Source organism: Rhinoraja longicauda, chromosome 33, assembly GCF_053455715.1.
Source record: "Rhinoraja longicauda isolate Sanriku21f chromosome 33, sRhiLon1.1, whole genome shotgun sequence".
In the NCBI taxonomy this organism is placed as follows: Eukaryota; Metazoa; Chordata; class Chondrichthyes; order Rajiformes; family Arhynchobatidae; genus Rhinoraja; species Rhinoraja longicauda.
Window position 1 is genome coordinate 24,281,683 of NC_135985.1, and position 16,775 is coordinate 24,298,457.

General features: G+C 44.0%; 1 long non-coding RNA gene across 1 annotated transcript in view; it reads right to left on the reverse strand.

Moving 5' to 3' along the window:
- Window positions 1-16,775, reverse strand: part of LOC144608960 (uncharacterized) — a 119,435-nt gene that overhangs the window by 63,609 nt on the left and 39,051 nt on the right. Inside the window, exons 3-4 of the long non-coding RNA XR_013549257.1 lie at window positions 9,363-9,452; window positions 5,266-5,533 (exon numbers count right to left, since the gene is read on the reverse strand). This is a non-coding gene — a long non-coding RNA (uncharacterized LOC144608960). The remainder of the gene's footprint in view (window positions 1-5,265; window positions 5,534-9,362; window positions 9,453-16,775) is intronic.

The following is a 16,775-nucleotide window of genomic DNA, read 5'->3' on the forward strand; positions in this document are numbered from 1 at the left end:
CTTTTACTGCAGCAAAATATCTTTAGGTTTATTTTTCTACTGTAAGGAACAATAATGAAGGAGTTTCATTAACACACCTGCTGAAGCAGTTAAAAAAAAATCAAATGATGGCGTATGGGATGGGGGCTTTAAGGAAAACCTTGGCTCATTTGCATAATAGTGAGGACAGACTGTGAAGAGCAGAGTCAGCAGAATTATCATCTGCCTGGGAACTAACAGTAAGAGCAGGCAATTAAGAAGAATTATTCCTAATGATTACAGGGATTCGAAAAGGGAAGGTGGGTTTCACGGCCCTAGCACCCAAACCACAGGAAGCAAAAACTCAGGCCTTCAACAACAACAAAATGCAAACCTATATTTCTTCATTTCTGGGCCTCTCATTACATTCCAGGGACATGTATAATGGATGGACAAAAAAGGATAAAAAAATATATGTATTTATTTCCAAACAGGCACATGTGTTGAATTACATACTGTCTTAAAACAAACCATATTTACTTCCTTTTGCAAATATCCTTCTAATTTTAATCTGGAGTAAAATGGAGTTTGAGGAATATGTTTAATCTTTACTTTGGATTCGTTACTTTAAAGATATTTTAAACCATGTTTCATTGTACAATATTTCTGTCTTATACCACTAACATTTATTTTGGTTAGAGTGCCAAATGTAGACAATACAAAAGGAAATGATAGATAGTTAAAAATGGATAGTTTTAATTTTTCCCCCCACATTTTGAAATTTTAATTTCAAAATAATTTAATATTTAAAAAAAATCATATTTATCAAGTAATTGGTGACAAAGAGGCTGCTGTTGTTTTAATTGTTTGTGCACAATCTGTTCTCCAGCGGCTTCAAGCTCTCCCGCCATGTAATTATGTTAATGTACAGCAGCTTGTCAGGGTTCTGTTCATTAGAAGCAGTTGTTTCATTGCTTATATTTCTCCCTCTCTCTCTCTTTCTTTCTCTGATAATCTCCATGTGATCAAGGCCGATGTTTACAACGTTGGAACACGGATCATCGCTCCGTCATCCCTGTTTTGCGCTGGGAACTCTTGCAGTCAGGAATGACATTCATTAGCTTTTTCCATTTCTTTGTTTAATTTGTCCGTCGCACCAGAAATAAATTCCTTTTAAAATATGAATCGATTTCTGCTGGTTTGTAACAAAGAAAATTATTTACCAGGATTCCACTACAACATAAAATTCTCCAAGTTTTATCGAGAAGCCATGGAATGGATTCAAAGAAGCTCCAGAGAATTCAGGCTCAATAAATCTGCCCCTTGCTACCAACAAATGGGGAGAACATTTTGTTCATGTCAGTTAAAGTAAAAATTTTGCAAATGTCTGTTGGAAGCATCTTATTCAGACAATCTTTTTGACAGCTTTACATACTTCCTCTGTGCAAACAGCTGGCACTTAAACTGAAACACATGCCAATAGACTAGTGTCGAATGTAAGGCAAGATGGGGCTGTGAAAAATGGAATACCTTCCAACATTCACTTTTGTTCATGTTCAGGAGACATTTTAATTGAACAGTGCTCAAAAATCAAATCATTTATGGAGAGATTGATAGATACTTGACTCCTGCTGAATGGCACAGGTAGTGATCTAGTTTTTTGCGACTATAAATTCTATCTATAACGTCCCACTGTAACTCACATAAGTAAATTCAGCTATTGAATATAATCCACTTCCCACTGACCATTAATTGGTCTTGAGAAACTATTATAATGTTAAATATATATATCATTAATTCTTCTAAATGTAACTATAGCTGCTATACCCGAAAATAATCCCATCATATTTAGTTCTGAACTCCACTGTTTGGGAATAACTGTGCTATTGTCTATAGCTCAATGTGGGCAGTTTCTGTGGTTTATGACACTGATTTTGTGCTACAGGGAAGCAGAGCAGACCATAGCACATCCAAACTGTGCAGATTTGCTTATAATTATCAAACAAATCAAAATAAATGATAATGAATAGCCAAATTGTTTTATGAAGTTATCAGTGCTGTGAAATATTCCCCTTTGTGAATTAGTGGAGGATTTTCTCCCACATCTACTCATTAATCTCTGGTGCGTTTTGCTAACCTCCAGTGAAAAGACTCTGGTTGCATTGTTACATCTGTGGAGCAATGTGTCTTACAGTTAAACCAATGCAACTCGAGACAGACGAGGGGCTGAGAATATTACATTTGTGGAAGGTGATGTCTGTAAAGCATGAATATGACTGCTGCATCTGCCTAGATTTTGAACGATATTTAAATGGCAAATATTTGCACTGAAGAAATGCACAGAAATGCTCAGATTTATTAGAAATTAATGCTCGTTTATGGTTGTGTAAAATGACAAGTCAATCCCAATTGTTCTTGCAAGGTAGATCCAAGCAAGCAGCAGATTACACAAGCAGGCTGGTTAACGTTAGCACTGTATTGTGTAGACAGGCAGGAAGAGCTCCTCCTTTTTCTGAACGCGCTCTGCACTAGTGTAGCTCAGTCACAAAGGGGAAAGACCATTCCTGAAACCTACAAAAACCATTGCCTAGATTTGGGAAGGGATAAACTCAGAAAACCATTCTATTAAAAACACAGAAAATCTTTCCAGCTGATATCTATTCCAGAATCATTTGAATTCAATAGCCATTTTCTTTCACAAAGAAATTGTCTCTCTTAAGCGTCAACATCTTGTTTAATTTTTAAAATTCGGAGATTTTTTTCAACAATGTTTTCAATTATAATATTTTTCATAGCATTGCACCATTTTAGTTTAGAGATTGGGCATGGAAACAGACCCTTCAACCCACTGAGACCGTCGATCACCCGTTCACACTAGCTCACTTGATCATCCACTCCTTACAAACTTTGGACAATTTACAGAGGCCAATTAACCTACAAAACATAAACGTCTTTGGGATGTGGGAGATTTTAATCAGAACACCAAGAGGTAACGCGTGCAGTCAGAAGGAGAATGTGCAAACTCGGTATGGAGAGGACCAGAGGTCAGGATCGAACCCTGGTCTTTGGCGCTGTGAGGCAGCAGCTTGACCAGCAGTGCTGCTGTGAGTTGGGGCCAATATATTGTCGAGTTGTCCTGGAGAGCTTTAAATCTTCAGCGCGTAATTTTCTACAGAGCAAAGTGCACAAGACCCCAGCAAATTATGCATCACAAATGACTCATCATAGAGTCTTTTGGCGTGGAAACAGGACCTTCGGCCAACACCATCCAATATGCCCCATCCACACTAGTCCAACATGCCTGTGTTTGGTCCATATCCCTCTAAACCTGTCCCCATCCATGTACCTGTCTAAGTGTTTCTTAAACGTTGTGATAGTACCTGCCTCAACTACCTCCTCTGGCAGCTCGTTCCATACACCCACCACCCTTTGTGTGAAAAGGTTATCCCTCAGGTTCCTGTTAAGCCTTTACCCCCCTCACCTGAAACCCATGTCCTATGGTTCAGGCTTGATCCAGACATTAACATTGTGCTCTGGCTAGATTGAAGAGTCTGGCATTGATTTTGAACTTCCAGCAAAGTTTGAGGTGATGCATCACACTTGTTTCCTCCAGATTATAAATTCTTCTGCCTTGAAGGTGGTGTCTTATTGGGACTGTGGTTCCCGGGCGAACTCTTCATCCTCTGGATGTTGTGCCTTCGGGAGCTTTGGCTACTAGTACTGTTGATCATCTATTTTTCACGCTGCGTCCAATTCTGCGCTCACACAGCACCCACACTATGTACGGCCCACATCCACCGAGGGAATTACAATGACAGAATGGCTTTCTACTTTTGATTACAAGCTGGTACTGTTTGAATGCAGAGGTAATGGCGAATGAGCATTCGAGAGGGGTTGTATGGATTGTTCCCTGCATGAACCAAACCTTTCCAATGAGATGGGAATTAAGAATGCAGGAAAAACCCAGCCGATTTGCCAAGTTGCACCTGGTACGCTTTGAAGCATTAGCAAGTCACTGGTTGTCAAAATATGCTTTATATCTTTATAATTTAAAGGTCCTCTTTGATTTTTTTAAAGATCCACAAAATAATGGGTAATCATTTGTTTTTTCACCTTTAACATCAGCGATATTTAAGGAGGTATTTTAAGCCTGTTCCGCTTGCAATAGAATGCCAAGGTGCACACACTGTTGCTATGACAGGTTGCTAGGAGTCTTGTGGCCCTTTAAGGCATCAGTCAGTGCAGCAATGGGTCCTTAAGCATTGAGCGTGCAATAGCTCTGCACGAAGGATCAGCATTTAAAGAGTTAAAAGTGACAGCAAATCGCATGATCAAATTAATTGGGTTCAGTGCATGATGTGCAGTGATTAAATTGTTGCAAATGTTAAAAATGCAGCAATTTCAGCAGGGATATTTTCTTGCAAGAAACAGCTTCACAAATTAGGGAGGTGGGATGTCCAGGGTAAGGTTGGAAGGACAGGAGTCTGCCTTCCATTCTTGGTCCTGATCTCCTTCCTCTTGGCCCCATATAAAAAATTAGGCAAGGTCAGCGTTGTGAGCATATATTGTGACCAATGGCACTGATGGCCCTTGGATCCACTCACTCTCTGGGTCTGCGGTCAAAGAGGTACCATTTAAGCAAGACCCCAGCAAAAGGCCGATTTGTGAAGACTACCAGCATTGTTAGAAATTCAGCAATCGGAAAGAAGCATTAAGAAATAAGAGAAAATACACACACTAATGTAAAGATAACCGGGTGCAGTCATAAAATGTAAATTTATTCCTGTAAAATTTCTTCAGAATTAAACCGATCGAATGTTCTTTATTACTTATTCGTCTTGTTTTAATTTTTTTTTAAAGTAATTCTTTAAAAATAGATTTGCCCGATATTAATCCTTGGCCCAGTTTTTAATTGTTTTAAGATGGGAAGGGATGACAGGCAAGTGATATACAGTCTCTTTAAAACTATTCACACAACGTCAATTATTTGGTAAAATCGCCAAATATTTTACATTGTGCGTTTTACCGAATAAGATGCAGATCGTTCTATTCATCACCAAATTATAAAACGGATGGAAGCACTGATCAAAGAATTCTGAAATAATGTTAATTCAATTAAAATCAAGGGCAGATTATCTGCTTGAAAGAATACGAGAGACAGGATTGGGTCACTCGAGTTACATTTATTGCTCCGTGCTTAGGTAATTAGTGTAATGAGCAAAGTAGAAGTGAGGGGGGGGTGGGAGGGTTTGTTGGGGAGGTGTCTGTGGAGAGCGCGATTGTGGGTTTGAGAACTGCATTACCTACCTTATGCCACACTGTGTGGCAATGCGTCCACAATAGGAACTGCAGCCCCACCCCTCAAGATGGCTGCAAGCTCTCTCTCTCTCACAAAATGGCTGCCAGCTGGCCATTCAGGCCATCCTCGTTTGTCTTCCAGCCTGTTGCCCCGCCTAGCTCACAGCGACAGCTTCACGTCTCCAGAAGCGCTGTCTCATCGGGAAAGCTAAAGAAACCGCAGTCTTCAGGTGGGGATTTGAAGGCTTATTGTGTTTTGTTCTTATCGAAGGATGTGCTAGAAAATAGGAACAATGATCCCGTTATTCTTTCAGGCATTCAGGTCTTGTCCCGACTCCGCTCAACTGCTCTCCTGTGTTTCACTGAAACGTGGCTCTCTGGGGACGAGAGGATGACAAACACGAGGAACAAAAGGGAGTTGGATGCTACTTTTTATCATATGTAATTTTTTTTCACAGTTAATAATAAAGTCTGGTTCAAAAACTGGAACGTGGAGTGCAAATTTAGATTGTTCTTGGGTAAAGAGCGGTGTTGATGACTGCGATCTTGGCGCTAAAGATCTATCGCTTTGAGTCTCAATGTAGATGTATTTAACCATTTTCGGTGACAACACCAACAAATAGTCAAAGAGTCATACACCATGGAAGCTGGTTTGGCCCAACTTGCATCCGCCGACCAAGATGCCCCATCTACACTAACCCCACCTATCAGTGTTTGGCCCATATACCACTAAACCTTTCCTATCCATGTAGCTGTCCAAATGCCTTTTAAATAGACACAAACAGATGAATGAATGAAACTCTATTGTCACATGTACCTAGGTGCAGTGCAAGGCTTTGTTTTGCATACAACCTAGGCGGTACACCTGTGTCACCATGTGTCTGGCAAAGTACCGAACAGTCCTATCTACTGCCAGCCGCCACATGTGGCTGCACCCCCCTCCCATCTCCCCGCTCCCCTTCTTCTCGGTGCCCCCTCCTCACTGGGTCTCTCATCATTCTCGGCACCACTTACATACCACCTTTCTCACTCAGGACAGCCAATTACACAGTAAAAGTGTAGTCACTGTTACAATGTGGGAAATGCACCAGGAATTGCTCGTGGCATTGTTGGAAACGCAACCATCTTCAACTCCTTCATGACTGATTTCTCTCCACCATGGATCAGATTGAGGAGATCTCTGATCATCACCTGTTAATGATTTCCATCTGCATCTCTTTAGAAAGAGAAGCAGTAAAATCTGTGGAGTACTCAGGTCGAGTTTAGTTTAGAGATACAGCATGGAAACAGGTCCTTCTGCCCATTGAGTCCATGCCGATCAACGATCACCTGTACACTCGTTCAATCCTACACACCAGGGACAATTTACAGAAGCCAATTACCCTACAAACCCACATGTCTTTGGGATGTGGGAGAAAACTGGAACACCCGGAGGAAACCCACGTGGTCACAGGGAGAACATACAAACTTTGTACAGACAGCACCCGAGGTCAGGATCGAACCCAGGTCTCTGCCACTGTAAGGCAGCAGCTCTACCACTGCGCCACCATGCCACCCTTAATAGATGGGATAAATGGGAGGAACAGTCACGCAACAAGAGAGCCAGGAAAGGAACGCGTCCGATGAAAGGTGTAGGAAGGAACTGCAGATGGGTCTGAAGAAGGGTCTCGACCCGAAACGCCACCCATTCCTTCTCTCCAGAGATGCTGCCTGTCCCTCCGAGTTAATCCAGCTTTTTGTGTCTATCCTCTGTCCAATGAAGGAGTCTGTGATCAACTCTCTCTGACTTTCAATGGCATTGTGCTTGCTGTATCCCACAGCCATCAATATACCGTGCGTCACTGTTGAACAAACGCACAATCAATCACTTTAAATCTGCGACTACTAGCCTCGATCAGAGACTTGCCACCTGTGACAAATGATTCACCTCATGACATCCCAAAATCCTGACATTTGATTTTCCAAAGTCAAGGTGTATCAAAAACACAACATTAACATTTTCACATTACATGGATTGGAAAGATTTAGAGGGATATGGGCCAAACCTGGGCAGGTGGGACTACCGTAGATAAGGGCATCTTGGTTGGGGAGGACAATTGGGCTGAAGGGCCTGTTTCCGTGTTTCATGCCCATGTATTTCAGTAAGTGTAGCTCCACCAACAGTCAAGTACCTTGGCATCATCCAGACTGAAGCTGTTCACATGATTAGCTGTCAGTCCTCCATCCTAAACATTCAGTCGGTGGCTGGTGTTTACACACAGTCCTTCTCAGTGGCATGAGCAGAAACAGAGGTTTGCTTTCATTTACCAGCCTAAATGTTCGAACATTGTGTTGCAGCGATAGAGTTGCTGCCTCACAGCGCCAGAGACCCCCGGGTTTGATCCTGACTACGGGTGCTGTCTGTCTGGAGTTTGTACATTCTCCCTGTGGCCTGCGTGGGCTTTCTCCGGGAACTCCGGTTTCCTCCCACACTCCAAAGACACAGGTCTGTAGGTTAATTGGTTTCAGCAAAGATTGTAAATAGTCCCTAGTGTGTAGGATAGCGATAGTGTACAGTGTGTGGGGATTGCTGGTCGGCGCAGACTCAGTGGGCCAAAGGGCCTGTTTCCGCTCTGTCTCTAAACTAAACTAAACCAAAATAGTGAGCTGCACATTGTACCCCTGTCTGTGAAATCAAAGGTGTCGAGATAAGTAAGCAGCAGTCAACACTATGCAGACTCGTTTAGCAACAGTGATCAAAACTGCCTCTCTATCTTTAGCACAGAACATCCAAGCAGATTAGTTGAGGGTGTGTGGGAGAGGAAGGGGGGAGAGAGGGAGTGGGGGGGAGAGGAAGAGGGGGGGGGAGGGGAAGGGGGGAGAGGAAGGGGGGGAGAGGAAGGGGGGGAGAGGAAGGGGGGAGAGGAAGGGGGGAGGAGAGGAAGTGGGGGAGGAGAGGAAGTGGGGGGGTGAGGAAGTGGGGGGAGGAGAGGAAGTGGGGGGGAGAGGAAGTGGGGGGAGGAGAGGAAGTGGGGGGGAGGAGAGGAAGTGGGGGGGAGGAGAGGAAGTGGGGGGGAGGAGAGGAAGTGGGGGGGAGAGGAAGTGGGGGGGAGAGGAAGTGGGGGGGGGTAGGAAGGGGGGGAGGTGCATGCTGCTGCATTGCTGTAAATGTAGTCCTTCAAAGTTAGCACTCAACTGAGACCCTTTCTGCCCCCTGAGAAAGACCCATGGCACTGTTTGAAGTAGGAGTAGTTTAGTTTAGTTTATTTATTGTCACATGCAGCGAGGTACAGTGAAAAGCTTTTGTTGCATGCTAACCAGTCAGCGGAGAGCCAATACATGATTACAATCGAGCTATCCACAGTGTACAGATACATGATAACGGGAATAATGTGAAGAACCTTTCGTGCAAGATAAAGCCAGTAATGTCCGATCAAAGATAGTCCAAGGGTCTCCAATGAGTTAGATGATAGCTCAGTAGGGGATCTATTCTGAGCCCACAATTATCCTTGACCACTAAAAGTAAATTATCCTTTTACTATCATGTTTCTATTTTGTCGTGCGTAAACTGGCTCACGTTGTTCCTGCATCACATCAGTGCCTAAGCTTTTATTGGTTGCAAAGTCCTTTTGGATATCCAAAGTTACATGGAAAGGTGATAGTTAAATGCAAGTCTTTCTTCCGCGGGATAACACTCAAGTGCTGGATGAGCAGGAGATCAAGTTTGGCTGTAACACATCCTTTGTTAACCCGATTGTACAGCGAAGCACTCACAATGCATGGATACATCGGGTAAAGTACTGGAGGATGTTAGGTTGCTTGGGAGCCATGGCACACGTCAGAAGGGATAAAATAAAAGATGTTTTAAAAAATAAGGACGGTATCTAATCATGTTTTTCTAAAAGAAATATCTTTGGTTCAGATCCACATAATAATTCTACTGTTTAGAAAAATTAGGCGTTGTGCTCAGATATTAGTCTAGACAACAGCTGCACAATGCAGAGAAACAGTACTCAGTAGGGGGCTGGGGGGGGGGGGGGGGGGGGCAGGGGTCTTATGAATAAATCTAGGCATTTGATGAGAGTCCGTGTTGGCCGTTTATTAAATGCAGCCTCCGAGTTTCTTACCCGATGCAAGGACGGACGATGTCACTTGTATTTATGATTAAGGGTCACCACTGCCTCCACTCCAGTCTTTTCAAGTTTGCTTCAGGAAGTCTAAATCAGAGAAACACAAAAGCGACACATGCCAAACCAACTGGTGAGATTCAAGTTCATGATGAAAACAAAAAATCAAAGAGGAAGGGGAAAGTGTATTTAAAAATATTAAGTTAACGCAAACATCCTCTACCCAAGCTCAGGAGTGTTGTAACAGTGAGGTGCTGAGCAGAGTGTAGTGCCTTTAATAGCGCTGTCAGGCAAACAAAATGGAGAGGGCAAGTGTAGAAATATTAGATGGAGCTGCCTCGGATTCATACACCCGGACACTCAATTTGGAGAAAGGCATAGTCGTACCGAGGCTGTGTACATGTTAATAAAATACACGGTATCACAAAATGCTGGAGTAACTCAGCGGGTCAGGTAGCATCTCTGGAGAGAAGGAATGGGTGACGTTTCAGAACTGAAGAAAGGTCTCGACCCGAAACGTCACCCATTCCTTCTCTCCAGAGATGCTGCCTGACCCGCTGAGTTACTCCAGCATTTTGTGATACCTTCAGCATCCACACCTCCCATCAATTACTGACTGACCAAAATTTGTGATTAACTCACAGATTAATAAGGAGCACGTCAAACTTTAAAAAATCAGATTTAGTTTGATGTACTCATTTTATGCATTAAAAGATTCTCGTATAATATGACACTTCATTGTTTGTAGTCCTCCGTGAAGATGGAGACCTCTGTGAGCTTGTAAATGGAGGTCGCAGAAGCTTCAACCTGTGTCGCCATGATCACGTGTCCATGTAAAGGGGGCTCAGACAGCCCACTCCATGCCCAGGGCATGGGCTCTGGGTCGGCACGGTGGTGCAGCGATAGAGTTGCTGCCCTACAGCGCTTGCAGCGCCGGAGACCCGGGTTCGATCCTGACTATGGGCGCTGTCTGTACCGAGTTTGTACGTTCTCCCCATGAGGGATTGGGCTTTATCCGAGATCTTCGGTTTCCTCCCACACTCCAAAGACGTATAGTAGGTTAATTGCCTTGGTGTATGTGTAAATTGCCCCGTGTGTGTGTGTGTGTAGGATAGTGTTAAAGTGCGGGGATCGCTGATCAGTGCGGACTCGGTGGGCCGAAGGGCCTGTTTCTGCACTGTATCTCTAAACTAAACGAGACTGTCAGAGTCATAAAGTACAGAAACAAGCCCTTCGAGCCAGCATGCTCATACCGACTACGATGCCTCATCTACGCTAGTCTCACCTGCCTGTGTTTGGCTCGTGTTCCCCTATATGTTTGGCGGACGGGCGACGAGAGTGACGTCAGTTCGCAGGTCGACCTGCATGTGCAAGGTAGACAACAGCTGGAGGGCCACTGCAGCCTGGGGCTCGCTTGGAACGGGCGCCACTCATAATACCAAGAGCATGGACTGGACTCTGAAAATGACGCCAAAACATAGCGCCTCTTGCATGCGTGACCAGTGGACGATTTCTGTACAATTTGCAAATCAGGGATCTGCTTCGGGATGGCAATACTCTACTGGACCGTCTGTAAGAAACTTTCACTGTGTGTTTGCTCTTCGCACAAGTGGCACTAAAAGCACCAATGAACCATCGAAGCACATACATGCAACTATCCAAATGCCTTTTAAATGTTGTTATAGTACTTGCCTCCACTACCAGCAGCTCATTCCATATTCCCACCACCCTCTTTCTGATAACATTGCCCCTCAGTTTCTTATTAAATATTTCCCCTCTCACCTTAAACCTATGTCCTCTGGTTCTATGTATGCTGGGTAAAAGACTCTATTAACTCCTCTCATGATTTTATGATTTTGATTATGATTATGATTTTATACATGATAAGATCACCTTCAGATTCCTGTGCTCCAAGGAATAAAGTCCAGATTTTCTTGGGGGCTGGTTTACCAGGCGAGGATGCAAGTTAATGCATTGCTCTGCACCATTACCAGCCCACATCCGCCACCATCTTCTTTTGCAACTCTATCTCTGCCCATTTGGTGTTCTTTTTTACCCAGTGACTAAGTACCAATCCAGATGATAGGGAGTGTAGAAAGAATAGTTTAGTGATTCAGTGTGGAAATAGGCCCTTCAGCCCATCGAGTCTGTGCTGACCGACAATCACCTGCACACTAGTTCCATGTTATCCCAGGTCTTGTACCCCACACACTAGGGGTAATTTACAGAAGCCAATCCACCAACAAACCTGCACGTCTTTGGACTGTGGGAGGAAACCGGGGCACCCAGAGAAAGCCCACGCAGTCACAGGGAGAACGTACAAACTCCATACCGACAGCACCCGTGCTCAGGGTCGAACCTGAGTCCCTGGCGCTGTAAGGCAGCAACTCTACCGCTGTGCCACCCTTTAAGTTATAGAGACAATTAGTGGGAGAATAGGATTACTCAGTGTGCCAGCATGGACAATGGGCCAAAGCAGCACCTTTTACGTTGTAAGGAAATATGAAATGTCAAAGACTAGGGGGCATGGCTTTAAGATGACAGGGGCAAACTTTAAAGGAGACTAGACCAAGTGGACCCATTGAGCCCAAACCTCTCCTGCATTGGTGCAGCATCCTGTCCTCCCCCCCCTCCACTCTCTCCTCAATCCCCCTCCCCTCTCCCTTCCCCCCCACTCCCCCCTTCCCTCCCTCCTCCCTCCTCCCTTCCCCCTCCCCTCCTTTTAAACTTTAAAATGTAAATAACTTTAAAAATATAACACCGATTTCAATAAAACTACTTGCATTATCACTGAAGTGACAATGGTGAGTAAGGTGGGCCTAAAATTGTCGCGCTATCGTGTACCGTTTTGGCTGAAGTTCAGTCACAAACAAGATAACAAACTAGAGTTTTAGTATGTAGATGTGCGGGGCAAGTTATTTTTGCACAGCAGTGGGTGCCTGGAACACACTGGCAGGGGTAGTGGTGGAGACGGATACAATAGTGGCGTTTCAGAGGCTTTTACATCGGCACATGGATATGAAGGGAATGCTCCTGCACTGTACTGCTCTGTACTATTAAATGAAGGTTGTGTTTTAATGCTACTTAAAACTGTTTGTAAAGATTTCTTCAACATGTCCCAATTCAGCATTGGTTCTGCACACAGCATCATTTCACTCAAGCAATACAGGCTAACCAATTTCTAGGCAATGGCATGTACTAAACCTATAATGCTAGCCGAGTGCTTTTTGCTCTTAATGGTCAATGCCAGATATTCAACTCCCTGCACATTGCCAGGGTTGTTCAGGAAGATGTGTGGGGCCACCATAACATTTTCAATCTTCATACTCCAAGCTCTGAAGCCTTTGACCGAGTTCAGGATGCACAGATCCTTCGCATTGTGAAGCTGAAGCCATTTTATGCTCTCACATGGATTAGGTCAGTGCAACTCAATACAAGATTGTGTGCCAGGTTTATCTAGAGTTGACTACACATGAGCTTGTAGCCTCACGTTGCAAGACCAATTACAAAATAATTGCAGCCAAAACACACACAACCATTTCCTCACAACACAAGATCACTCAGCATTTTTCTTTTTTTTTTTAAACTGCCTTCAGCTGTCAATTCTGACTTTCAATGGAGTTTGGATCCAAGGTTAATGACTATCTGAGACACCTCAACCAAAAGACCACTCTCCACATGCAAACTCAGATAGTAGCACATAATTTCACCAATAACAATCACAGAAGGGCTCCTCTACGGAAATTATTTTTCTTACTTATTAATATTTCTACTCAAATGCAGCTCTGTTAGATTTATTGAATGAATCATTGAATGAATACTGTCTGGAATTGGAGTTTTGAAAAAATAACAAATTGCTGGAGTAACTCAGCAGGCCAAGCAGCATCCCCGGAGAACATGGATAGGTTATGCTTCAGACTGACAGAAGGGTCCCAACCTGAAACATCAACTATTCATGTTCTCCAGGGATGCCGCCTGACCCGCTGAGGTACTCCAGCACTTCGCATCTTATTTTGTAAACCAGGATCTGCAGTTCTTGGTTTCTACACTGGGCATTTTGCAACTTGGAAAGCGCTACTCAGTTTAGTCTTTAGAGATGCAGGGTAGAAACAGACCCTTCAGCCTAATGAATCTGCGCTGATCAGTGATCATCCCCATACATGAGCACTGTCCTACACAATAGCGACAATTTCACAATTTTTACAGAAGCCAATTAACCTACAGACTTGTACATATTTGGAGTGTGGGAGGACACCAGAGCACAGAGAAAGCCCACACGGTCACAGGGAGAACGTGTAAACTCCGTACGGACAGCACCCATAGTCAGGATTGAACCTGGGACTCTGGCGCTGTGAGGCAGCAACTCTACCGCTGTGCCACCCTATTATCCAGTCTCAAGATACAAATTTGTACTCATGCTTGTATAACTGGCTTCACTTTTAAAATAGTTACACATGCGAAATAAAGTGCGATATAAATGCTAAATGTAAATTTATTTATATACGAATCCTAGGTTCCCAATGGCATTGCTCCTGGGAGTAACACTGGATGTAAAGTGACAGGAGAGCATCTCTGAAGCAAAAGAGTTTAAAAACAAATTTGTAAGAGGCCTTTGCCAGGATAAGATCAAGTTGCAAAGTATTGAAAAACATTAACAGCAAAGATGTAATTGTGATAACTCACTTATTTTGGGACCCCAAGTCTAATTCTTAGAACCTTGTGTTTGTGTTTCACATAATCCTGCTCCCATCTTCTCCAACAGTGCAATCAACAATATTCCTTGCACAACCAGACTCCCCACCATTGACTCCATCTACAGCACAGTGGCACAGTGGTAGAGTTGCTGCCTTACAGCGCTTGCAGTACCAGAGACCCGGGTTCGATCCTGACCGGGTGCTGGCTGTACGGCGTTTGTACGTTCTCCCCATGACCGCGTGGATTTTCTCAGAGATCTTCGGTTTCCTCCCACACTCCAAAGACGTACAGGTATATAGATTGATTGGCTTGGTGTATGTGTAAATTGTCCCTAGTGCTAATGTGCGGGGATCGCTGGTCGGCACGGACTTGGTGGGCCGATGGGCCTGTTTCCGTGCTGTATCTCTAAACTAAACTAAACTACACTGTACGCTGCCTTGAGAAATTAGCTAACATAATGAAGGACTGTTCTCATCCCAGTCATTCCTTATTCTCTCCTCGCCCATCAGGCAGAAGATACAAAAGCTTGAAAGCACATATGATTCGATTCAGCAAAAACAGCTTCTTCCTTTCTGTTATCAGACTAATAAATGGTCCTCCCATCAGCTATGGTGTAGTTCAATCTACCATTGCGCACACTACATTTTTCCTCTGTAACTGTAATGCTGTAAAACTATATTCTGCACTTTTTTTATTTGGTACTGTTGTACTTGTATGTTGGTTGATTGCACTCATGTACAGTATGATCAGATTTAATTGGATAGCACTCAAACAAAAGCCTTTCAATGTATTGTGGTACACATCACAATAATAAACTAATAAATCCTCAACATGTAGTTTCAGGTCATCATGTTATTATTCACTAACAGTTAAGAGTTTTTGCATAACAAGCCAAACAGAACAAAACTCCACCTATTTTCATTTTCCTTCATTACCGGGAATATATATTGGCATATTTAAGCAATGCCAAAAACATTTTAATTTACAGTTATGTTCACAACCTCATCTGAAGATGAACAATTATACCTATCAGCAGAAGTTGCAACCATTTATCTTTGGAATCAAATAGCTTGATAGATGGATGGAATTAAATTATTATGTTCTGAGTTCATCGTGAGTGATAGGAGCAGAATTAGGCCATTCGTCCCATCGAGTCTACTCTGCAATTCAATCAAGGCTGATCTATCTCTCCCTCAACTCCATTCCCCTGCCTTCTCCCCATAATTCCTGACACCTGTGCTAATCAAGAATCTATCTATCTCTGCCTTAAAAATATCCATTGACGGCCTCCACAGCCTTCTGTGGCAAAAAACTCCACACATTCACCACTCTGACTAAAGAAATTCCTCGTCATCTCCATCCTAGAGGAACGTCCTATAATTCTGAGGCCAAGACCTCTGGTCCCAGACTCTCCCACTAGTAGAAACATCCTCTCCACATCCACTCTATCCGGGCCTTTCACTATTCGGTAAGTTTCAATGAGATCACCCTCATCCTTCTAAACTCCAGCGAGTACAGGCCCAGTGCCTTCAAATACTCATCAAATGCTTATGTTAACCCAATCATTCCTGGGATCAATCTCGTAAACCTCCTCTGGACCCACTGCAACAGCAGAACATCTTCCTCAGATATGCGGCCCAAAATTGCTCACAATGTCCTTGAAATCACTGCAGATCCAAAGAAGGGCAGAAGAGTGGCACAGCGGTGGAGTTGTTGCCTTACAGCGAATGCAGCGCCGGAGACCCGGGTTCGATCCTGACTACTGGTGCTGTCTGTACGGAGTTTGTACATTCTCCCCATGACCTGCGTGGGTTTTTCTCCGAGATCTTCGGTTTCCTCCCACACTCCAAAGACGTACAGGTAAGTAGGTTAATTGGCTTGGTAAATGTAAAAATTGTCCTTTGTGTGTGTAAGATAGTGTTAATGTGCGGGGATCGCTGGTCAGGGCGGACTCGGTGGGCTGAAGGGCCTGTTTCCGCGCTGTATCTCCAAACTAAACTAAACTTGATCCTTGATCCTGCCCCCACTGCCCTTCTGAAGGATGTCATTGCAATAGCCGGTCCCAGCATCCTCTCTATTATCAACAGTTCTCTGGCCACTGGCACTGTTCCAACCTGTTTCAAGCACGCGGTGGTCCAGCCCCTACTGAAAAAACCTAACCTAGACCCCACCTTGCCTAGCAACTACAGACCCATTTCCAAACTGCCATTCCTGTCAAAAGTCCTTGAAAAGGCAATTCTAAACCAATTAGTGCCCTACCTGCACAAAAACACCATCCTGGAAAGTTTCCAGTCAGGTTTCAGAGCCCACCACAGCACAGAGTCTGCCTTGTTGAAGGTACACAACGACCTGCTTCTCGCCATCGACACCGGCGACTGTGCAATCCTTCTCCTTCTCGACCTCAGCGCAGCGTTCGATACAGTGGACCACACCATCCTTATTGACCGTCTCCGGTACGCGGTTGGCATTGATGGCACTGCCCTGAGCTGGTTCGCTTCGTACCTCAAAGATAGGAGTTTCGCCATCAACATAGGCAGTTATTCCTCTGCTCCAGCTAGCCTCTCCTGCGGAGTTCCACAAGACTCCATCCTAGGCCCCATTCTCTTCTCTCTATACATGCTCCCCCTTGGCCAAATCATTCAAAGGCACGGCATTTCTTTCCACTGCTATGCCGATGACACTCAGCTTTACCTCCCCCTGAAACCCAACAACCAGTCA